Genomic DNA, 24,907 nt, shown 5'->3' with positions numbered 1-24,907 from the left:
CTGTGTACAAAGCCGTACAAATGGCTATCAAATATGATGTTAAGGAGTTTGTAATCATCACAGATTCTGATTATATTCGTAATAGCTTTGTGGAATATTCCCCGGATGGAAAAGATCCAACATGATGAGAAGCAACAACAAGCCAGTCAAGCATGGTAAGATGTTTTGTAAGATTGACGAGATGGTTTACCACCCACGGTCTTACAATTTACTGGAAAAAGGTAAAGGGTCATTCAAAGTATCCAGGTATGGATAAAGAAGGGAATGACCTAGCAGATTCCCTCGCCAAACAAGCAGCCATTGACGGAGAAGTCTTTGACGTTGATGACATCATGGGAACTATGCAAGTGGATGCAACGACAAGAAGTCAGGCCCAAAAGGGAACTGAAGCTAATGTGTTGCAATGGAGCCAAGATTCCCCTAGTGAGGATCTCATTGCAGGCCAAAAGGGGGATCCAGTTATTGGTCTCTTTTATACCACATTCTGGATCCACAGAATTGTCCCATAAATACAGAAGACTGTGATGGTAAGGAGGAGTTTACGGATTTGTGATGAAGGGTAAGTCCCAATTCTCATTACAGGATGGATTGCTGATAAGGACCTCAAAGAAACGTATCACGCAATGGGTAGTACCCGCAGCGTATCGAGGTCTGATCTACAACATGCCCATGATGCCCCAACAGCTGGACATCGAGGTGAGAAAACTAACATACGAGTTATTACGGGACTACGCTTACTGGCCGCATATGTTACAAGACGTGCGAACAAATTGTCAAGGATGTCTAATATGCCCTCAATTCCAGCCACAAGGACCCACTCATCGGGCACCACAGATGAAAAGGGGGATGTCCATGCCATGGTCAGACATCCAAATTGATTTCATTGGACCAGTAATCACATCATCAAAAGGCAACAGATACATGTTAACCGTAACTTGTTTGTTCACAAAATGGGTAGAATGTTTGCCGTGCAAAACATGCAGTTCAAGCGTATGTGCATCTCTGCTCATTAACCACATATTCTCCAGGTTTGGTCTTCCCCAACGCATTGAGTCCGATCGTGGAAGTCATTTTACTAGTGAAGTATGACAAAGATGTGGGAAATACTGGGGGTAAAAAGGAAGCTGCATATAGCTTATCGGCCAGCCTCTAGTGGTGGAGTGGAGCGCTACAACCAATCCATCGTGAACGTTCTAAAAAAATTTGTCAATGAATCTGGTAAGGACTTGGGGATGTCAAACTGCCTTTGGTTCTTATGGCCATCAGGCCACCCCAAGCGCAGCAAACCAAACTTTCTCCCTTCGAGATGATCACAGGAAGGAAGATGGTGTTACCCCCAGCATTTATTATACAGACAACAGATCATAATTTGATAAATGCTAAACATCGCATCAATATGTGGAAAATTTACGCAAGCACTTTCAGCATGCTTTTGCGTTTGCCCAGAAGAATATAGAGAAAGCCGCAGTGAGTGCTAAAACATACTACGATCTGAAAACTACTCAGAAGGAGTATCAAATTTCCGATCCAGGTTTATCTCTATATCTTCGCTCGGGAATCAAGTGAAGGAGAGAAAAATTCCTACCTTCATGGAAAGGACCTTATGTCATTATTGAAAAGTTGTCACCAGGTGGTATACAAGATAAAAATCCCTAAGGGGGATGAATTTGTGGAAAAATGGGTGCACATTAATCAATTACGTGTTTGTCATCCTAGCTCACGACTTCGAGAGATAGGAGTCTGAGGAGGAGAGGTAAAGAGATTTTACAGTTCCATCTAAAGACGGAAATTAGGATTGGTATGTATGAACAAACGTGTATACTAACCCATTCTCTCATGTGTTTCCTCTATAACTAAACATCTCTTAACTAACCTCTAAAAACAAGGACTTGCCCTGTTCAAGAAAAGAACCTATGCCAATCAAAAATATATGATAGCATTAACTCTTTCTTACAGGAATAAAAAGTGAAAGATGCATATACACATATTTTGTCATACAATATTTTAGGCGCAAGATGCCGACTAAGATCATTGCCATCATCTATGTCATCCTAATCTTGGGGAGAGAAATTCCACGCCGAACCGATTGTTGTGCCAGGTCCTTCATCCGGAATCATGCTGCAGGACACCGCGGGATTCATTCTGACGAACAAGAGGATTTTGTCCCAGAAGATTTACAATCAGCCTGGATCCACGCGTCTTCATCGAAAAACAATTCAACGTGTCTGAGATCCTGTCAACCCGGAGATCCAAACCTGGTACCAAACGCATATCGGATATTCCCAAGAACGGATTACGCAAATACTGGAACAAGCGAGAAAGACCTTGACCAGAGAGCAGCTTTCTACGAGTCAAAGACCGAGACGGTTTATTTCTGTCATTTGTTGCCGCTATAATCTTTAGCGTAGTGGGCCGCTGTCATTGCCACAGGTGTAACCGTTGCAATTCCATCTCCATTAAAACATTGGAACTGGAGATCGGTTTCACTGAAAAGTAACTTACTAAGTATACATGCGGAGATGAAGAATCAAAACAAACTTCATCGAACTTTAATCCTGATTTTGCAGGATCTATGGAATGGTTGAGGTTTTGCGGACCATCCAAAACAGTGCGTTGGGATAAGATTAGTTCAAAAAGACTTTAGGTAAACTATGGCTAAAACACCATAGACAAAGTCTGCGCCGTGAGCCATGAAGAAGACATATGAAAAGTTTTTGACATTCCAAAATATATTCTCACTTTGTGGAATATTTTGGAATGAAGGGGGGATTTGTCGTGCATTTTCATAAATTTACAATCTTATCTAAAGATATTATGTCTAAATAGCAATGCCCATTGCCTTTAAGTGTAATCACAATTTGAACCAGAGTCTGATATTTCTCTATAGGATTGAAAACAGGCCGAGATGAGGTTATGCTGAGTTCAATTTGGGAACATGTTTGTGGGGACATAGAGTATATTGTCTTTTTAAAATTATAGTGAGCAGATGTAGTATATCCGTTAATACTATAATGGGCCCTACAGACATGTATCTGTGAGAAACAACCATTTTGAATAGCATGTATTATTTTACTTCATTACAAAATCATTAGGGAGGTCTACTTTGTAGAAGCATTGGGTGTAATGAATGTCCCATTCATGCCTTCATAATTATATTCTATATATTCCTGTGTGGTGTATTTAAATTTGCAACATATCTTACCAATTGACTTATATAATATGTCATCTATGTATAACAGTGTATCGATGTGTGTGTATATATATATATATATATATATATATATATATATAAATATATAATTTAGAATATATATTTTATGCCGTATATATCCACTGACCATATAGACTTTTTAAGGTTTAGAAAAGTATTTGAGTTGCCTTCCTACTAATTGGTTTTCATGAGGAGAGCTAAATATTATTAGCCAGCCATGTAGGCAAGTTAATGAATCCGGATGTTAAGTAAAAGGAACCATTGTCCATTGTCCCTAAGAAGACAGTAGGAGATGGTGACTCCAACATGTCTAGATTAGGGGTAATTAAAATGTCGGGAAGAAACCCTTAATACTGATGTATGTTCAAGAGGTTACTAAGGTCATTATTAGATATTTAGAATTAATGTTGGAATTGTTATGTAGTACGACAGTGCCATCTAGAGGTAAATTGATAATAGTATGGCATTTTCACCAGTGTTCCAAGGGTTAAAATGACATCATTGGTATCTGCATACGAACACACCCATCTTGTCTGATTGGAGATCCCTAATCTAGAAGGGGAGGAATTCTTAGATAACATGGGTATAAACTATGCATGTAAGAGGTTAGGAGATCTATCTAGCTATCTATCCATCTATCTACACTCTTCAACTGAAACAACTGCAACTAACAATTTACTTCAACAACAAAAAGAAACTTGGATTAATTTTTGGTCACTGGAAGAGTTTTTTTTTTGAGAACTGATTACACCCGAAACCTGTCCATTCCTTGACTTGGTAACGTATGTTATATTTTGCTTGTGATATTATTAAGATATTCCTCTCAGCGTATAGTCAAGTGTTTCCATATGTGGGAACGTATAGTGTTAATCACCTCCCTAATGCTAGTTGTCCTCTTAGCAAAGATGCATATTGCTAATGGGAGATTATACATTATCTGAGTAGAGGAAAACTCTGTGAAATTATATTTCCATAGTCTGGTTGCTGAGTGGGATATAATATCATATTAATATCATTTATATTTTTGATTGTCATAGGCTGAGACAGAGTCAAGGGACAACATTTATTGTTCTTGTATTAATCTGTATTTTGTCATGTTATAACCTGTTGGTAAACAGAAAATCCTGAGCTTGTCTTGATGTATTAAGTATTGGTTCTGTTTGATAAAGAAATTATCATTTATTTCTTATCATATGTTACTTTAATAATTCTCTGTGCTGGTGAGAAAGTGATAGTGGATTATACCACCATCTAGTGGTGGTTTATTTGGTACTGCGTCATTTTGTCTATCCATTGATCTCATGTCAGTTTTATATTGGAATTTTACTCATTTATAAATAAATTGTTACATATATTTTGCATAATTGATTGCCCCTTTGTTTTCATTAATTGCATAAATTAAATTTAGAGTCTCAAGATAAAAGAAAGAGCGTTTTATGTCCGCCTAGTGGATTTCCTGACTGATTTCCATTTTTATTATTTTATTAATTTTTATATTTTTATATAAAATATTTATATTTTATATAAAAGATATACTTGGACAAGCTGTCTGACTACTGTTATACAACAGTTCAATAACGCGAAGCAGAACAACGCCTGTGCATGCTCCTGATGAGGGGTGGCCGGACTGTCTCCTGAGGGATCTCCTCCCAGACCTGGACTAAAGCATCTGCCAACTCCTGGACAGTCTGTGGTGCAACGTGACGTTGGTGGATAGAGCGAGACATGATGTCCCAGATGTGCTCAATTGGATTCAGGTCTGGGGAACGGGAGGGCCAGTCCATAGCATCAATGCCTTCGTCTTGCAGGAACTGCTGACACACTCCAGCCACATGAGGTCTAGCATTGTCTTGCATTAGGAGGAACCCAGGGTGTTGCAGGCAGCAGAACGTTCTCCACGGCGTCTCCAGACTCTGTCACGTCTGTCACATGTGCTCAGTGTGAACCTGCTTTCACCTGTGAAGAGCACAGGGCGCCAGTGGCGAATTTGCCAATCTTGGTGTTCTCTGGCAAATGCCAAACGTCCTGCACGGTGTTGGGCTGTAAGCACAACCCCCACCTGTGGACGTCGGGCCCTCATATCACCCTCATGGAGTCTGTTTCTGACCGTTTGAGCAGACACATGCACATTTGTGGCCTGCTGGAGGTCATTTTGCAGGGCTCTGGCAGTGCTCCTCCTGTTCCTCCTTGCACAAAGGCGGAGGTAGCAGTCCTGCTGCTGGGTTGGTTGCCCTCCTACGGCCTCCTCCCACTCTTCTGATGTACTGGCCTGTCTCCTGGTAGCACCTCAATTGCTCTGGACACTATGCTGACAGACACAGCAAACCTTCTTGCCACAGCTCGCATTGTATGTGCCATCCTGGAATAGCTGCACTATCTGAGCCACTTGTGTGGGTTGTAGACTCCGTCTCATGCTACCACTAGAGTGAAAGCACCGCCAGCAATCAAAAGTGACCAAAACATCAGCCAGGAAGCATAGGAACTGAGAAGTGGTCTGTGGTCACCACCTGCAGAACCACTCCTTTATTGGGGGTGTCTTGCTAATTGCCTATAATTTCCACCTGTTGTCTATCCCATTTGCACAACAGCATGTGAAATTGATTGTCACTCAGTGTTGCTTCCTAAGTGGACAGTTTGATTTCACAGAAGTGTGATTGACTTGGAGTTACATTGTGTTGTTTAAGTGTTCCCTTTATTTTTTTGAGCAGTGTATATGATCCAATATCCGTGCAGTTTGATCTATATCGGTGAGACCACTATGGAGATTAGAGAAAGAATCAATAAGCACAAGAGTACCATCAGAAAAAAGATGCTTGATAAACCGGTGGCCAAACACTTCGTGGAGTGTGGTCACTCTATAAATCAATTGAGGTTTCGGGTTATCGACTCTGTGGGTATACTAAGGAGAGGTGGTGATAGAGAGGATCCTGAGGAAAAGGAATTGAGATGGATCTTCACCCTGAGATCATTACAGCCTTATGGGCTCAATATTGAATTCAATGTAAGTGGTATTGAGTAGTATGAATTTATGTCCCATTAATATTGAGCTAAGATTGCATTTAATGCATTGTTTTTAATGTTATTAATTTTGTTTTCACAGATGATGGGTGGACGACGTTGGAGTGACATCAGGCACTAGGATCGAACTATTGATCATCAGTTATGCCTTAATGATAACATTATTTTTATGAAGACACTTGTATATGCACCCTATTATTGTCCGGGGTTGACCACAATTATGATTTGCACAGTGATACTTTTTATCATTGTGCCACGTGGAGTAGCGGGTTTCCATGGAGATGCATCTTGAGCGGTGCGTAACATGTTGAGTCAGGTGGAGATTTTTGGGATCATGTGATTTAGTTCAAGTCTGATAATGCTATGATGCATTTTGTCTATGGCGGGGCAATTACTGATGACGTTCCGGACATGTGCAATAGGAATCCTGAGACACCAGTGTGGAAGCTGAGATATTTTATTGTATCTTTTAAATTAGTGGGTGTTACTAAATTTGTAGATTGGTCCTCAAAAACAAGAGGAGGAGCTGTATGTACTATATATGTTCACCATTTGCACAGAATATTATGTAGCTGAAACGTTGCACTTTATTGCTCTTTTTGTATTCATGGATGTCTGATGAATAGAAATCGTCTGGAGATGCTGCCGTCACCTGTTGTTTGATTGCTGATCTGTGGATCGCTGGGAATCTGCGGTCGTGGACATGCTGTTGCATTCCGGTAGTGTCGATAATGGTTAAGAACAGCACCCCCGGACCTTATTACATTATACTACATTTTTGGTCACAGAGCTTACTCATGGCTTTCTGAGGGGGCATGGGGTAACTGTACCATAGGAAGAGTTGCCCCAGCCATCAAACCGCGCTCGAATATTTCATTTACCGGTGTGCCTGAATTGAAACCCTTCGTGTGATGACTAAAATAAACTAGAGCTAGGCAGGTCAGCAGATAAACCCTGGATGTGGTTCCCTTCCTGGACAGGTTGGGGAATTGAGCTAGTAAATAAACTAAATAAATATACTAAAATGGATGGAATTATTAATGAAAAAACAAGTTCAATCCATGCCCTTAATGAGGAACTGGCACAAGTCATGAAAGTGGCTCTCCAAAATAGGATGGCCTCCTAGCTCTAGAGGATGGGACTTGTGCTGTCATAGAAGAATGCTGCACCTGGGTCGAAGATTTACATGACCCCATAGAGGCCCACATAAATAAGTTGAATGAATTATAACAAAAGGCCAGAAAGATAGCCAAGGAAGGATGGAACCCCGTCACCTGGATGGGGTCCATAGGTGTTTGGTTCAACAATATGATCTCTGACTTGCTGAAGCCCATAGTGGTAGTGATATGATTGATTTTGGCATTACTAATTGTCTGGAAATTACTAATGTTTTGTATTTATCATTGCAATGGGGGAAAAAACAGATGACACAACAGCCTTGGAGACGACCGCCCGGAGGCTCCTGCGTTGCGGTGTATCTCTGGCTGCTGTTATCATCCGCTTAGATAGTGTGTGCTTGTGTTCCTTGTGTGGTTTTAATAAATGTAGGAGTGCTTAGAAAAATGGCAACTGCTAGACAGACTGGAATCTATGCTTGCATAGCAGGGTCTTTGCAGCTCATCTGTATACTCTGTGATATACAGGCTTTCTAAGGAGTAATTTGTTTGCTTAGGCAGGTTAGTAGTTAAGACGACGAGAAATACAAACCCTCAAAGGAAATATCTGCCACGTGAAGAGATGCTTTAGTGCCCTCAGAAATTGAAACAAGAGGAGGGAAAATTAATCAGAAGCCATTGTTGGAATATTTGTTAACCAATTAGGTTATTACTTTAAAGGTTACACCCTGTTGGAAGGTGTATAAATAAAGGGGCTTGACCCACTAATGGAGGGAATTTAGCTGAGTCTTATACCTGTCTGCTGAGACTCTGTATTTCTCTGTCGCAACGCATTCACCTGCATTATTTTTTTTTTAATCTAGATAGTGACATGGAAATTTTTTTATTCAAACTCATAAAAAACAACAAAAAAGAAAAAACAACAACTTCAAGTTTCCTTTAACCACTTCACATCTGGGCCATTTGCCCCCTTCCTGACCAGGTCTAATTTAGCAAATCTGACATATCTCACTTTATGTGGTAATAACTTTGGAACGCTTTTACTTATTCAAGCCATTCAGAGATTGTTTTCTCGTGACACATTGTATTGTACTTCATGCTAGTCATAAATTTGAGTCAATATATTTCACCTTTATTTATGAAAAAATCCCAAATTTACAAAAATTTTGAAAAATTCGCAATTTTCAACATTTCAATTTCTCAGATTTTAAAACAGAAAGTGATACCTCATAATATTTATTACTTAACATTCCCCATATGTCTACTTTATGTTGGCATCATTTTGTAAATGTCATTAAATTTTTTTTGGGACGTTAGAAGGCCTAAAATTTTTAAGAAAATTGCCAAAACCCACTTTCTAAGGACCAGTTCAGGTCTGAAGTCCCTTTGTGGGGCCTACATAGTGGATACCCCCATAAATGACCCCATTGTAGAAACTACACCACTCAAGTTACTTAAAACTGATTTTACAAACTTTGTTAACCCTTTAGGCGTTCCACAAGAATTAAAGGAAAATGGAGATCAAATTTAAAAATTTCACTTTTTTGGCAGATTTTCCATTTTAATCAAATTTTTTCTTTAAAGGGATTCTGTCACCAGTTTTCAACCCTGTCAGCTAAACATATGCTGATGTTCAGGGCCTCATCACGATTCCTAATGTGTGCTTATAAATGTCATCTGTGGGCTTATTTAGCTAAAAAACAGCTTTTACTGACCTGTCAGTCAAACAAATAAGGTGCCCAAGGGGATGTGAAGCGATGCCAGGTGCCGGCCGGACCCGCCGCCGTTTGTGCCCAGCGCCGCCTTTCCGGACTTCTGCGCCTCCTCCTAATCCTCTGTGCCGCCTCTCGCTCTCCCTCCCTCCCCCCTCCTCCTGCTGTAAGCTCTCGCGCATACAGGGGTTGAGCGAAGTGCCGGCGCATGCGCACTTCGCTGGAAGAAGCCAAATGGAGAAGTCCGCACGGGCGCATCAGGCAATAATAGCATTTTTTTATCAAAAAAATTATGTTTTAATGTGTCCATGTTCTGAGAGCTCAATTTTTTTTAATTTTTTGAGCGATTTTCTTATGTAGGGGCTCATTTTGTCCGTGATGAGGTGACTGTTTTATTTTGTGGGACATACGCCTTTTTGATCATTTGGTGTTGCACTTTTTGTAATGTAAGGCGACAAAAATGGCTTTTTTTTTTACACAGTTAATTTTTTTTTTTTTTACGGTGTTCACCCGAGGGGTTAGGCCATGTGATATTTTTATAGATCTGGTTGTTAAGGACGCGGCGATACCTAATATGTATACTTTCTTTTATTCATTTCACTTTAACACAATAATAGCATTTTTGAAACAAAAAAAATTATGTTTTAGTGTCTCCATGTTCTGAGAGCTATATATATATTTTTTTTTGAGAGATTTTCTTATGTAGGGGCTCATTTTTTGCAGGATGAGGTGACAGTTTTATTGGTACCATTTTGTGGGACATACATCATTTTGATCACTTGGTGTTGCACTTTTTATGATGTAAGGTGACAAAAATAGCTTTTTTTGACACAGTTTTTTTTTATGGTGTTTATCGGACTGGGTCGATCATGTGATATTTATAGAGCCGACCATCATGGACGCGGCAATACCAAATATGCCTATTTATTTTTTTCTATTTTTATCATTTTTTTTATTCCTTACTTGGGGAATTTATTTTTTTTACATGTGAAACATTTTTTTTTTTAACACTTTATTTTTTATTTTACACTTTTCGTCCCCCATAAGGTCATACAAGACTTCTGGGGAACATTTAACTTCACTTTTTTTTTTTTTTTTCTCACTGTTAGTAGCCCCAGTTACAGGAGAAATACACCCCCCAGAGAGGCTGTACAGCGCAATACAGTGCTGTACAGCCTCAGTGCAGGGCTGATTGAGGTCTCTGAAAGACCTCACAGCTCCTGCACTCATCCGGCCCCGGCGATCACATGACCACTGGGCCAGAACAGGAAGCGCATGGGCACTGTCCCTGCCTTCTCTAAGGGTTGCCCTGCTGTCACTGACAGAGGGCAACCCGATCTGCAGCTGCACGATTAGCGTGCAGCTGCAGTCTCTGAATGGACGTTCAGGAACGTCCATTCAGAGATAAAGAACCACCTCCCGGACGTTTTTAGTCTATGGGCGGACAGATGTGGTTAAACATTTCATGCACTGAATCAGCTAAAGGCTTATATTAAAAGGGGTGTTATGGTTTCAGGTAATAAGGATTATTTGTTACACAATTTCAGTATACTTCCTGTATCAATTATTCATACTTTTCAAGAACTCTGTAGTCATTGTTTACTTCCAGAGTATATAAATCTACCCATTGACATGTGATGATCACATCACAGTTGCTTGGATCATTACAAAACACTTTTGTACTGTAACGGATAGTAAACATATTTTGGATAATGTTAATTGTTATTTATTTGCTGTAATCCTAACACCCCCAAGAATCTTGTACTACATTTTTTAAGTGCAAATGTATACTTATGTGACTGTCTCACCTCTTTTCCTATTCCCAAACTTTTGAGTTTATGGTTTAACTGATGTGGAAACAGAATTAAAATGGAGGATGATATGCTGGAAAAATCTTTTTAGGCTATTTTCACACTTGCAGTAGCCTTTTCCGGCAGGCTGTTCCACCATCATGCCACCAGAAGTCCGCCCCGACGCCATTCACTATAATGGGAGCGGGCCGGAGGTCCGGCCGAAACACAGCAAACAAGCAGAGAGGAGGACGGACAAAAACCGCAGCGTGCTGTCGTTTTATTGCGGCCGTCTCTCGGCATGTTTGCTGTGCTACGGCCGGACCTCCGGCCCGCCCCCATTATAGTGAATGGGCCTGGAGCAGACTTCCGGCGGCACGGTGGACTAGTGGTAGCACGGATCCAGCAGGCTGTTCCTCCGCCAAAACAACTTGCAGGAACAGGCTACAGCAAGTGTGAAAGTAGCCTTATACCAAAGCTTTCTATTTTCTTACATAAACATGGTTCCAAAATAGAAAATTTGCCCATCAGTACAGTGTTATGGTCCCTTTACACGGGACAACTATCTAGCACATCTGCTTATCGGTAGGGGAGGAAACCGCTGCATATACATGCACCAATCTCCTCCACAGTATGGGAAGGAGCGATTTCTTATGCATTGTCTCTTCCCTATACTGTCTCATTGTTTCCTGGTAGCAGATTGTGTTTACACAGCACGAGCTGCAATTGCAATGATCTTTTGTGCTGCACAATAGATACAATTACACGATTAATTAGCGTTTTGCTCGTTCATCGGGTAATTGGCAGTGCATTTACACCGCAAGATGATCACTAATAAGTGTTACTAGTAATGCTGGTTGGCAATGATGGTTTCAATTGTTATTCCTGAAAGCCCTAGCATCATCTGCTCAGGAATTTCTCACTTTTCTATCCTATCAATACTCATTTCTATTTCCCTTTCAAGACTGTGGTCACATCTGCGTTGGAGGCTCAGTTTTGTCACCTTTGCAGGTAAGAGTAATGGTGCACATATCCAAATTTCCTCAGGCTTTGTGGTAACATATCCAATATTTTCTTAAAATGGCTGTTGCACGTGTTACAAAGTGAAAGTAAGGAGCCCGGGAATGTGAAATCACCCGTAATGCCGTACAGCCAGCCAATCAGCAGACAGCCATTCCCATGTTACAGCTCTATAAAAAGCTACATCCAACACAGTCTCCGCCATTAGACTGTGAGCTGAGCTTAGGGACAGATGTGACAAGTGCTTACGTGCCAGAGACAGTGCTTGAGAAAGCTTTTAATTGTAGAATATTGGATAGGGAGACTGCAGGGACATTGCAGGTTGTTCACCTGTTGCGAGAATCCTAGTTAATCTTTAAATTTATACATAGAGTTACTGTGCCTCAATATTAAAGTGTGGGGGAATATATCACCATCTGCATCTTGTTGAACTGCTGGCACATTCGCAGTTAATCTGTTACATTACTGATATAGTCACTGTACACCATGGTCAACAGACAGTTGCCTTAGCCCTCCAAAGGAACGGTAGTGGCAAAAATCTTGCTGTAGCCAGCACAAATACCAGCAGCAGAAGGGTTGGTGGTAGAAGCAGCTGCAGCAACAGGCCAGAGCTGCCACTATCATCCAGCGGTCATGTTTTGAACAACAATCCAGCTGTACTGCAATGGCTAACTCGTTCTTGAACATCAACTAAGGTGACAACAAATGCACACAGCCAGGAATCGATAGGTTTCCCTGAAACCACGTTTAGTTAGCATGTCGCAGGAACTGCCTTTGTGCCCTCACCCTTCATGAACCTGTCTCTTGCTTTTGCTGCTCCTTCTGCTAGCCAAGTAAAGATAGCCACGGGCTCTGCTCCGCTTTTCAGCAAGGATGAGCTTTCCGAGGACAATCAGCTGTTACAGGCCAGCACAGACCTGGAGGAGAGGTCCGCTGCGGACTCCTCTAGGGGTGCAACTGCCGATGATGACAGTCGGGTGAAAGCACATGTTGCGAGAGTTCAGGGATGTGCACAAGAGACAGGTGAGGGTGACATTAGTGAGGAACAAACAGATGTAGATGATGATGTAGCAAATAGCACGTGGGGAGCAGCACCAGCTCCATATAAAGCAACTTCAGTCTGGAGTCTATGATGAGCAGTTTTCTTCAGCTGCCTACTGAAGAAACCACCCAGCAGCAGCAAGAATGCAGCAGAACCTTAACCAGCAGGTTGTGGCATACTTGGACTGCACCGTGTCACCCATGATCCAAGAACCCCTGGACTACTGGGCATGCAAATTTGAATTGTGGCCGCAACTGGCCGAGTTTGCCTTTGGCATACTTTCCTGCCTGGCCAGTAGTGTGGCATCAGAGCAGGTGTTCAGTGCTGTGTGGGGCAGAGTTACCCCTAAGAGAACCCTAAGGCCCCTTTCACACGGGCGAGTATTCAGCGCGGATGCAATGCGTGAGTTGAACGCATTGCACCCGCACTGAATACCGACCCATTCATTTCTATGGGGCTGTTCACATGAGCGGTGATTTTCACGCATCACTTGTGCGTTGCGTGAAAATCGCAGCATGCTCTATATTCTGCGTTTTTCACGCAACGCAGGCCCCATAGAAGTGAATGGGGTTGCGTGAAAATCGCAAGCATCCGCAAGCAAGTGCGGATGCCGTGCGATTTTCACGCACGGTTGCTAGGAGACGATCGGGATGGAGACCAGATCATTATTATTTTCGCTTATAACATGGTTATAAGGGAAAATAATAGCATTCTGAATACAGAATAGATAGTAAAATAGCGCTGGAGGGGTTAAAAAAATAATAATAATAATTTAACTCACCTTAGTCCACTTGATCGCGATGTCCGGCATCTCCTTCTGTCTCCTTTACTGAACAGGACCTGTGGTGAGCATTCATTACAGGTCAAGGACCTGTGGTGACGTCACTCCGGTCATCACATGATCCATCACATGATCTTTTACCATGGTGATGGATCATGTGATGACCGGAGTGATGTCACCACATGTCCTTGACCTGTAATGAATGCTCACCACAGGTCCTGTTCAGTAAAGGAGACAGAAGGAGATGCCGGGCATCGCGATCAAGTGGACTAAGGGGAGTTAAATTAGTTTTTATTTTATTTTTAACCCCTCCAGCGCTATTTTACTATGCATTCTGTATTCAGAATGCTATTATTTTCCCTTATAACTATGTTATAAGGGGAAATAATACAATCGACAGAACACCTAACCCAAGCCCGAACTTCTGTGAAGAAGATCGGTTTTGGGTACCAAACATGCGCGATTTTTCTCACGCGAGTGCAAAACGCATTACAATGTTTTTCCCGTAACGCACCCGCACATTTTCCCGCAACGCCCGTTTGAAAGAGGCCTAAGAGTAAAGATGAATCAGGCGTGGATCAATCAGGATTTCCAGACACAGGTGCCTAATGCAATAGAATAGATAATTCCACCACTAATGATCATACTGTAGTGTGCTGGCACACTGGAATATTCTGCAAAATGGGCTATTACTTCTGGCCACATGCTGCTGCCACCCACTTGCTGACTACTCCCATGCCTACAAAGGGGCTTCTTGGTCTATTGATATACAGGTTACATTTTTTTAAAGGATATGCATGCCACTGGGCCCTGCTATTACACTGCTAATGTTGGGTTCTGCTACTACTGTGATCGGCCATCATCTTGTGCTGTATGCCACTGCTGTTGCCCCCCTCAACACTCATCACTATTGTCCCTGTTGCAGCCACTGCTGTTGGCCCCCATACCCATTCTGTTATAGGGCCACTATTTCTGACCCTGTTAGTCCGTGCTGGCATCATTGTTTATTTTTCCCTACTAAAACAGAAAAAAAATTAAAATCTTTATTTTGAGCATCCCTATGGCCTCTTTGACACGGTCAGTATTTGATCAGAATTTGTAAGCAGGAGGAGGTCTAAAACACAGATGAGATGCATTTTTTCTCTATTTTGGACCCACACTGTTTTTGGCTTACAAATACTGGTCAAACACAGATGCAAAACATTGACCAGATACTGACCGTCTAAAAAAAGGTCATTAAAGTCCTGCATGCATTTTCCTTGTTAAAAAAAAAAAAAAAAACGGATTACAGACATAAATGGCCAAAACAGATGAAAATTGACCTCTTTCAGACGGTCAGTATTTGGTCACTTTTTGCATCAATATTTGATCAAAATTTGTAAGCCAAAAGCAGGAGGGGTCCAAAACACAGATGAAATGCTGTTTTAAATGTGAATTAAAAAGATTTGAAAATGAATAAGCTTATGCAGGCTAAATGAATAAAAATACTTAGTAAGTGTGATTAAACATAAGATAACACAGACAAATCAAATACGGAATAATAAAAAGTAAATGCATCACTAGTCTAATTATGCAATATTATGGGGTGGGACTCCGTCAGTCATGCTATAACACATGCCTGTCTACCACGTTATAACACATGACCGTCACCCCAGGGTGTACAAGAGATGGGGCAAATCAATACTTACATCCTACCTAGTATGAAGTTCCAGGTGGAGTCCCCCGAAAGTATGTGTGCAAACCAGAGTTATTTCTATCAGCCCCTCCTCCAGTATGCATCATGCATGTCTCTGAGATCACTCAGGAATGTGGTCTTATCAGCACAATGGGGATGGGTACTTCTCTAACCCACTACATTACCAAGGAAACTTTATTATACAGAAAATTTAAAGTAATATGAAAGAAACAGGGGACAGAAACAAATCAGTACTTCAAAATAAATACAACAGCACTGTGCAGAAGTTTTAGGCAGATGTGGAAAAATGCTGCAAAGTAAGGATGCTTTCAAAAATAGAAATGTTAGTAGTTTTAATTTAGTTAAAATGTATCCTGCGGAAGGACAACCACCCCAAACATACAGCTTATTTGATTAACATGTGACATTTTACATAATAGTACATCACAGCAGAAAGTAACTTCATGCAAATGAACGTACTATTGCATCATGATGGTCAGGCAGGCATGAGAAAAACGCTGATGCCAGCGGATTAACCCCTTATATGCCGTGATCAACGCTGACCGCAGCATATAGGAAGATCGCAAAGGGAGGGGGCTTCCTCTGCCTCTCCATCGGTCCCCTGTGGTGTGGTGACAGGGGGCCAATGGCTGCCATGGCAACCCCAGGCCTTGGGTCTGCCATGTACGGAAGCCTGTGAGACCTAGCCTCCAGGCTGGGTCTCACAGGCACACTGTCAGTGTGAAGCTGACAGTTTCAATGTAGTAGAATACAGTATGTATTGTACTAAATTGAAACAGGGATCAGTCCCTGTACTGGGACAAAAAAAAAAATAAAGTGCCCCTTTCCCTTCATCAAGCGATTCTTTATATATAAAAAATAAAAAAAAGATTTTTTAAAAAATAAAAATAGACTATTGCCGTGTCCGTAATGAGTGGATCTATAAAAATATCACATAACCTACCCCCTCAGATGAATGGTGTAAAAAATATAATAAAAAATGGTGCCAAAACAGCCATTTTTTTTGTCACCTTTCCCCAAAAAAGTGTAATATTGAACGATCAAAAAATCTTATGTACCCATTAATGGTACCAATAAAAACTACATCCCGTCCCACAAAATGTTATGGATGTTAGTATATGCCGATGCAAAAGAACTTTTTTAATAAAAAAAAAAAGTGATTTTATGCTGCAGAAGTAGTAAAAACCAAAGGAAAAAAAAAAAACTATAAATTTGGTATCGCCATAAACAACCCACAGAAGAAAGTTATCATATCATATATACCACATGGAGAACTCCACAAAAAAACAACAACAAAAAAACACTGAATTGCACACCTCACCTTCCATAAACTGAAATAAAAAGCGATCAAAAAAAGTCATATGCACCCCAAAATGGTACCAATAAAAACTACATCTTATCCTGCAAAACACAGGCTTTGGCCCTTAACCACCTCAGCCCCCATGGCTTAAACACCCTGAAAGACCAGGCCACTTTTTACACTTCTGACCTACACTACTTTCACCGTTTATTGCTCGGTCATGCAACTTACCACCCAAATGAATTTTACCTCCTTTTCTTCTCACTAATAGAGCTTTCATTTGATGGTATTTCATTGCTGCTGACATTTTTACTTTTTTTGTTATTAATCGAAATTTAACGATTTTTTTGGAAAAAAATGAAATTTTTCACTTTCAGTTGTAAAATTTTGCAAAAAAAACGAGATCCTTATATATATATATTTTGCTCTAAATTTATTGTTCTACCTGTCTTTGATAAAAAAAAAATGTTTGGGTAAAAAAAAAATGGTTTGGGTAAAAGTTATAGCGTTTACAAACTATGGTACAAAAATGTGAATTTCCGCTTTTTGAAGCAGCTCTGACTTTCTGAGCACCTGTCATGTTTCCTGAGGTTCTACAATGGCCAGACAGTACAAACACCCCACAAATGACCCCATTTCGGAAAGTAGACACCCTAAGGTATTCGCTGATGGGCATAGTGAGTTCATCGAACTTTTTATTTTTTGTCACAAGTTAGCGGAAAATGATGATTTTTTTTTTTTTCTTACAAAGTCTCATATTCCACTAACTTGTGACAAAAAATAAAAATTTCCATGAACTCACTATGCCCATCAGCGAATACCTTGGGGTGTCTTTTTTCCAAAATGGGGTCACTTGTGGGGTAGTTATACTGCCCTGGCATTCTAGGGGCCCAAATGTGTGGTAAGGAGTTTGAAATCAAATTCTGTAAAAAATGACCAGTGAAATCCGAAAGGTGCTCTTTGGAATATGGGCCCCTTTGCCCACCTAGGCTGCAAAAAAGTGTCACACATCTGGTATCTCCGTATTCAGGAGAAGTTGGGGAATGTGTTTTGGGGTGTCATTTTACATATACCCATGCTGGGTGAGATAAATATCTTGGTCAAATGCCAACTTTGTATAAAAAAAATGGGAAAAGTTGTCTTTTGCCAAGATATTTCTCTCACCCAGCATGACTGTCATTGATCACCCCCCTATAAGGCTCCATTCAGACGTCCATATGTGTTTTGCGGATCCGATCCATCTATCCGTGGATCCGTAAAAATCATACGGACATCTGAATGCAGCCTGACAGGGGGGTGATCAATGACAGGGGGGGTGATCAATGACAGGGGGGGTGATCAGGGAGTCTATATGGGGTGATCACCCCCCCTGGAAGGCTCCAGGGAGACGCCTGTATGTGTTTTGCGGATCCGATCCATCTATCAGTGGATCCGTAAAAATCATGCGGACATCTGAATGGAGCTTTACAGGGGTGTGATCAATGACAGGGGGGTAATCAATGACAGGGGGGTGATGAGGGAGTCTATATGGGGTGATCACCACAGTCATTGATCACGCCCCTGTAAGGCTTCATTCAGACGTCTGTATGCGTTTTGCGGATCCGATCCATCTATCAGTGGATCCGTAAAAATCATGCGGACATCTGAATGGAGCTTTACAGGGGGGTGATCAATGACAGGGGGGTAATCAATGACAGGGGGGTGATCAGGGAGTCTATATGGGGTGATCACCTCCGTCATTGATCACTCCCCTGTAAGGCTCCATTCAGACGTCCGTATGTGTTTTGCGGATCCGATCCATCTATCAGTGGATCCGTAAAATTCATACGGACCTCTGAATGGAGCCATACAGGGGGTTATCAATGACAGGGGGGTGATCAATGACAGGGGGGGTGATCAGGGAGTCTATATAGGTTGATCAGGGGTGATCAAGGGTGAATAAGGGGTTAATAAGTGACAGGGGGGGAGTGTAGTGTAGTGGTGCTTGGTGCAACATATTACTGAGCTGCCTGTGTCCTCTGGTGGTCGATCCAAACAAATGGGACCACCAGAGGACCAGGTAGCAGGTATATTAGACGCTGTTATCATAACAGCGTCTAATATACCTGTTAGGGGTTAAAAAAATCACATCTCCAGCCTGCCAGCGAACGATCGCCGCTGGCAGGCTGGAGATCCACTCGCTTACCTTTCGATCCTGTGTGCGCGCGTTCACAGGAAATCTCGCGAGAGGACGCGCCGGCGCGTCCACTCGGAATGAATCAACCACCTCCAGGGCGCGTCTGTGCGTACAGCTGTCCGGAGGTGGTTAAAAAGATTACAACAAATTTTATGTTAGAAAATCCAGATACGGCTCCTTCACTTCTGAATGCCGCATGTCCCCAAACAGCAGTCTATGACCACATATGGGTGTTTTCTCCTGTTACTCCTTGGGAAAATGAACAATTTGGGGCTAAAGCAACATTTTATTGTAAAAAATGAAAATTTTTCATTTTCACAGCCAAGTGTTTCTAAATTCAGTGAAACACTTGTTGGGTCATATCACTCGCTGCAACTCTCAAATTCCTTGAGGGGTGCTTTTCCAAAATGGGGTCATGTTTTGGGAGGTTCCACTGTAGGGTTGTATCAGGGTCTCTTCAAATGCAACACAGTGCCTCAAAACCATTCCAGAAAAGCCTGCCCTCCAAAACCAGTATTGCGCCCTACAGTGTGCCCATAAAGCAGATTACGACCACATAATGAGTGTTTCTGTAAATTGCAGTAATGGGTAATGCATTTTGAGTTTTGCTGTTAAGCCTTGCTGTGCTACAGGGAAACAATGGATTAAAATGGAAAATCTGCACACAAAAAATTACATTTTAAAATTTTACTTCTATTTTTATTTACTTTTTGTGGAATGCCTAAAGGCAACGTTTAAAAAATTAGCTTTTAATAATTTAAGGGATGTAGTTTCTAAAATGGGGTCATTAGGGTGGTTACTATTAAGGCTGGTTTCACACTTGCGTTGTCTGGATCCGGAAAAACGCAAGTGAACTGAAAGCATTTGAAGACGGATCCGTCTTCAAAATGCGTTCAGTGTTACTATGGCACCCAGGACGCTATTAAAGTCCTGGCTGCCATAGTAGTAGTGGGGAGCGGGGGAGCAGTATACTTACAATCCGTGCGGCTCCCGGGGCGCTCCAGAATGACGTCCGGGTGCCCCATGCGCATGGATGACGTGATCCATGCGACACGTCATCCATGAGCGTGGGGCGCCTTGACGTCACTCTGGAGCGCCCGGGGAGCCGCACAGACTATAAGTATACTGCTCCCCCGCTCCCCACTACACTTTATCATGGCTGCCAGGACTTTAGCGTCTTGGCAGCCATGGTAACCATTCAGAAAAAGCTAAACGTCGGATCCGGCAATGCGCCGAAACGACGTTTAGCTTAAGGCCGGATCCGGATTAATGCCTTTCAATGGGCATTAATTCCGGATCCGGCCTTGCGGCAAGTGCTCAGGATTTTTGGCCGGAGCAAAAAGCGCAGCATGCTGCGGTATTTTCTCCGGCCAAAAAACTTTCCGGACCGGAACTGAAGACATCCTGATGCATCCTGAACGGATTTCTCTCCATTCAGAATGCATTAGGATAAAACTGATCGGGATTCTTCCGGCATAGAGCCCCGACGACGGAACTCTATGCCGGAAGAAAAGAACGCAAGTGTGAAAGAGCCCTAAGTCAGCCTCATAAAATGACTTCATAACTGAAATGGTCCTTAAAGTCGGTTTTGAACATTTTCTTAAAATTTTAAAAATTGCTTCTAAAATTCTAACATATCCTAAAAAAATAAAATTTACAAAATGATGCAAACAGACATATGGTAATTGTAAAGTAATGACTATTTTATGAGATATTGCTCTCCATCTTGAAAGTAGAGAAATTAAAATTTGGAAAATTGCTAATTTTTATCAAATTTTATGTAAATTTGGGATTAAATTTTTAAAAAAATAAATAACGGTAAAACATATCAACTCAAATTTACCACCAACATGAAGTACGTGTCAAGAGAAAATGAAAAAATGGCTTAGATGTGTAAAAGCATTTCAGAGTTATTACCACATAAAGTGAGATGTGTCAGATTAGAAAAAATAGGGCTTGGTCATTAACCCCTTAACACAAAACGTGTACATATACGGCAGGGAAAGCTGTGCCAGAACGCATTCCGCCGTACATGCACAGCGGGCTGATAGGGCGGGTGCAGGAGCTGCGCCCGCCCGATCACTGCAGGGTACCGGCAGTCCCTGATAACCGGGCCCCTGCTGTATCTGATTAATCCCTTCTATGCCACGGACAGCGTTGAGTGCGACATAAAAGGGGTTTGGTGCGGGTGAGGGAGCTCATCGGCATGTGTGACAAGGCAGCCTGATGCCATGCAGAGGCTGCCCAATGCCTTGCACAGCATCGGGACCTGCCTTCTACGGGTGCCGAGTAGATCCAGCCCCAGGCTCGTCTCCAAGGCAACCTGTTAGTGTATTACTTGTTTAATACACTAGCAGGCAATGCATTACAATACAGATGTATTGTAATGCATTGCAGAGGGGATCAGACCTCCAAAAGTTGAAGTCCCAGAGTGGGACAGAAATAAAAGTAAAAAAAATAAAAATGTTTTTTTAATAAAAATAAAAAAGTTTCAAGTAAAAAAAAGAAAAAAAAGCCAGATTTTATAATAAAAAATAGAAAACAAAAAGTAAAAACACACATATTAGGTATCGCCGCGTCCGTAACGACCGGCAATATAAATATATCACATGATCCTCCCCGTCCGATAAACACCAGACAAAAAAAAAAAAAACAACTGTGTCAAAAAAAAGCCATTTTTGTCAACTTACATTAAAAAAAAGTGCAACACCAAGTGATCAAAATGGTGTATGTCCCAGAAAATGGTACCAATAAACAGTCACCTCATCCCGCAAAAAATGAGCCCCTACATAATAAAATCGCTAAAAAAAAACAAAAAAACCTAGAGCTCTCAGAACATGGAGACATTAAAATATAATTTTTTGTTTCAAAAATGCTATTATTGTGTTACAGTGAAATAAAAAAAAAAAGTAGACATGTTAGGTATTGCCGCATCCGTAACAACCAGCTCTATAAAAATATCACATGACCTAACCCCTCAGGTGTAACAACAAAGACCTGAAAAAGTCAAAGGACCACAATACTATGCACATCCAAACAGTAACAGAAATGTATAAAAGAACATTTTATTGGACAACACTAATACATACAAATTTTGAATTTTTTATATATAATCGAATAATGTATTTGGTAGACAATAAAAACCAAACACAAATGCTGAACCCACAAATGTCCATAAATAAGGACCACAAATATAACCCAGCCATATGAAGGTACCATTAAAATACATTAAGTAAATATAATGTGGCATCAGATAGAAGTCAAAGACCAAGTTAGGTCAAAAATGTATGCCATAACCTGTCTGCAGGACTGGTGTAGTAGATTCGCAAGTGAAAGACGGCCCACGCGTATCGCCGACACAATCCGGCTTCCTCAGGTGAACACCGTAAAAAATAAAAACAGTGCCAAAAAAATAAATTTTTTGTCACCTTACATCCCAAAAATTGCAACACCAAGCGATCAAAAAGGCGTATGCCCCCCAAAATCAAATCAAACAGTCACCTCATCCCACAAAAAATGAGACCCTACCTAAGACAATCGGTCAAAAAAAAAACAAAAAAAAAAACTATGGCTCTCAGGCTATGGAGACACTAAAACATCATTCTTTTTTGTTTAAATAAAAAAAAAGTACATATTAAAAAAATACATATTAGGTATTGCCACGTCCGTAATGATCTGCTCTATAAAAATGTCAGATGACCTAACCACTGAGGTGAACGCTGTAAAAATAAATAAATAAAAACTGTGCTAAAACAACCAATTTTTTGGTCACCTTGCCCTAAAGTGTAATAATGAATGATCAAAAAATCATATGTACCCCAAAATGGTACCAATACAAACGTCAACTCTTCCTGCAAAAAACGAGCCCCTGCACAAGGCGATTGGCAAAAAAGTAAAAAAAATATGGCGTTCAGAAAATGGAGACACAAACATTTTGTTTCCAAAAATGCTTTATTAATGTAAAACTTAAACAAAGAAAGTAGACATATTTTATATTTGCGTCCATTACAACCTACTCTATAAAAATAGCATGATCTATCCTGTCAGATAAATGTTGTAAAAAATTAAAACGGTGCCAAAACAGCCATTTTTTGGTTACCTTGCCTCACAAAAAACTTTAAAAATCATATGTACCCCAAAATAGTACCAATACAACTGGCACCTTATCCCCTAGTTTCCAAAATTGGGTCACTTTTTGGGAGTTTCTACTGTAAGGGTACATCAGGGGGGCTTCAAATGGGACATGGCATCTAAAAACCAGTTCAGCAAAATCTGCCTTCCAAAAAACCATATGGCGTTCCTTTTCTTCTGCGCCCTGTCGTGTGCCCTTACATCAGTTTAAGACCACATGTGGGGTGTTTATGTAAACCGCAGAACCAGGGTAATAAATATTAAGTTTTGTTTGGCTGTTAACCCTCGATGTGTTAAAGAAAAAAATGGATTAAAATGGAAAATCTGCCCAAAAAGTTAAATTTAGAAATTTTATCTCGATTTTCCTTTAATTCTTGTGAAACACCTGAAGGGTTAACAAAGTTTGTAAAATCAGTTTTGAGTAACATGAGGGGTGTAGTTTCCACAATGGGGTCATTTATGGGGGTTTACACTATGAAAGGCCTACAAAGTGACTTCAGGCCTGAACTGGTCCTTAAAAAGTGGATTTTGGAAATTTTCTTAAAAATTTTAATAATTGCTTCCAAAATTCTAAGCCTTCTAACGTCCCAAAAAAAATAAAATGACATTTACAAAATGATGCCAACATAAAGTAGACATATGGGGAATGTTAAGTAATAAATATTTTACGAGGTATCACTTTCTGTTTTAAAAGCAGAGAAATTAAAATTTAGAAAATTGCGAATTTATTCATAAAGGTAAAATACACTGCCTGTCCCAAAAAAAAAGGTCGCCACCAAATATAAAAAAGGTCACACACTAATATTTCGTTGGACCGCCTTTAGCTTTGATTACGGCATGCATTCGCTGTGGCATTGTTTTGATAAGCTTCTGCAATGTCACAAGATTTATTTCCATCCAGTGTTGCATTAATTTTTCACCAAGATCTTGCATTGATGATGGTAGAGTCTGACCGCTGCGCAAAGCCTTCTCCAGCACATCCCAAAGATTCTCAATGGGGTTAAGGTCTGGACTCTGTGGTGGCCAATCCATGTGTGAAAATAATGTCTCATGCTCTCTGAACCACTCTTTCACAATTTGAGCCCGATGAATCCTGGCATTGTCATCTTGGATTATGCCTGTGCCATCAGGGAAGAAAAAAATCCATTGATGGAATAACCTGGTCAATCAGTATGTTCAGGTAGTCAGCTGACCTCATTTTTGGAGCACATACTGTTGCTGAACCTAGACCTGACCAACTGCAGAAACCCCAGATCATAGCACTGTGACATAGTACAGGCTTGTACAGTAGGCACTAGGCATGATGGGTGCATCACTTCATCTGCCTCTCTTCTTATCCCGATGTGCCCATCACTCTGGAACAGGGTAAATCTTGACTCATCAGACCACATGACCTCCATTGCTCCAGAGTCCAATCTTTATGCTCCCTAGCAAATTGAAGCCTTTTTTTCTGGTTTCCCTCACTGATTAGTGGTTTTCTTACGGCTACACAGCTATTCAGTCCCAATCACTTGAGTTCCCTTTGCATTGTGCGTGTGTAAATGCTCTTACTTTCACTATTAAACATAGCCCTGAGTTCTACAGTTTTTTTAATTCGATTTGATTTCACCAAACGTTTAAGTGATCACCGATCACGATCATTCAGGATTTTTTCCCCGCCACATTTCTTCCTCGAATACGATGGGTCCCCACTATCCTTCCACTTTTTAATAATGCATTGGACAGTCCTTAACCCAATTTTTGTAGTTTCTGCAATCTCCTTAGATGTTTTCTCTGCTTGATGCATGCCAATGATTTGACCCTTCTCAAACAGACTAACCTCTTTTCCACGACCACGAGATGTGTCTTTTGATATGGTTGTTTAAGAAATGAGAAGCAACTCATTGCACCAGTTGGGGTTAAATAACTTGTTGCC

General features: G+C 40.9%; 1 protein-coding gene and 1 long non-coding RNA gene across 2 annotated transcripts in view; one reads left to right on the top strand and one right to left on the bottom strand.

Annotated features, from left to right (window-relative positions):
- PDIA4 (protein disulfide isomerase family A member 4) overlaps window positions 1–24,907 on the bottom strand; it is a 272,038-nt gene that overhangs the window by 36,473 nt on the left and 210,658 nt on the right.
- Window positions 1–24,907, top strand: part of LOC121000999 — a 30,479-nt gene that overhangs the window by 569 nt on the left and 5,003 nt on the right. The window contains exon 2 of the long non-coding RNA XR_005778951.1: window positions 9,579–9,583. This is a non-coding gene — a long non-coding RNA (uncharacterized LOC121000999). The remainder of the gene's footprint in view (window positions 1–9,578; window positions 9,584–24,907) is intronic.

This window comes from Bufo bufo, chromosome 5 (genome assembly GCF_905171765.1).
Source record: "Bufo bufo chromosome 5, aBufBuf1.1, whole genome shotgun sequence".
In the NCBI taxonomy this organism is placed as follows: Eukaryota; Metazoa; Chordata; class Amphibia; order Anura; family Bufonidae; genus Bufo; species Bufo bufo.
The sequence above is the reverse complement of the archived record's forward strand: the minus strand, read 5'-3'. Positions and strand labels throughout refer to the sequence as shown.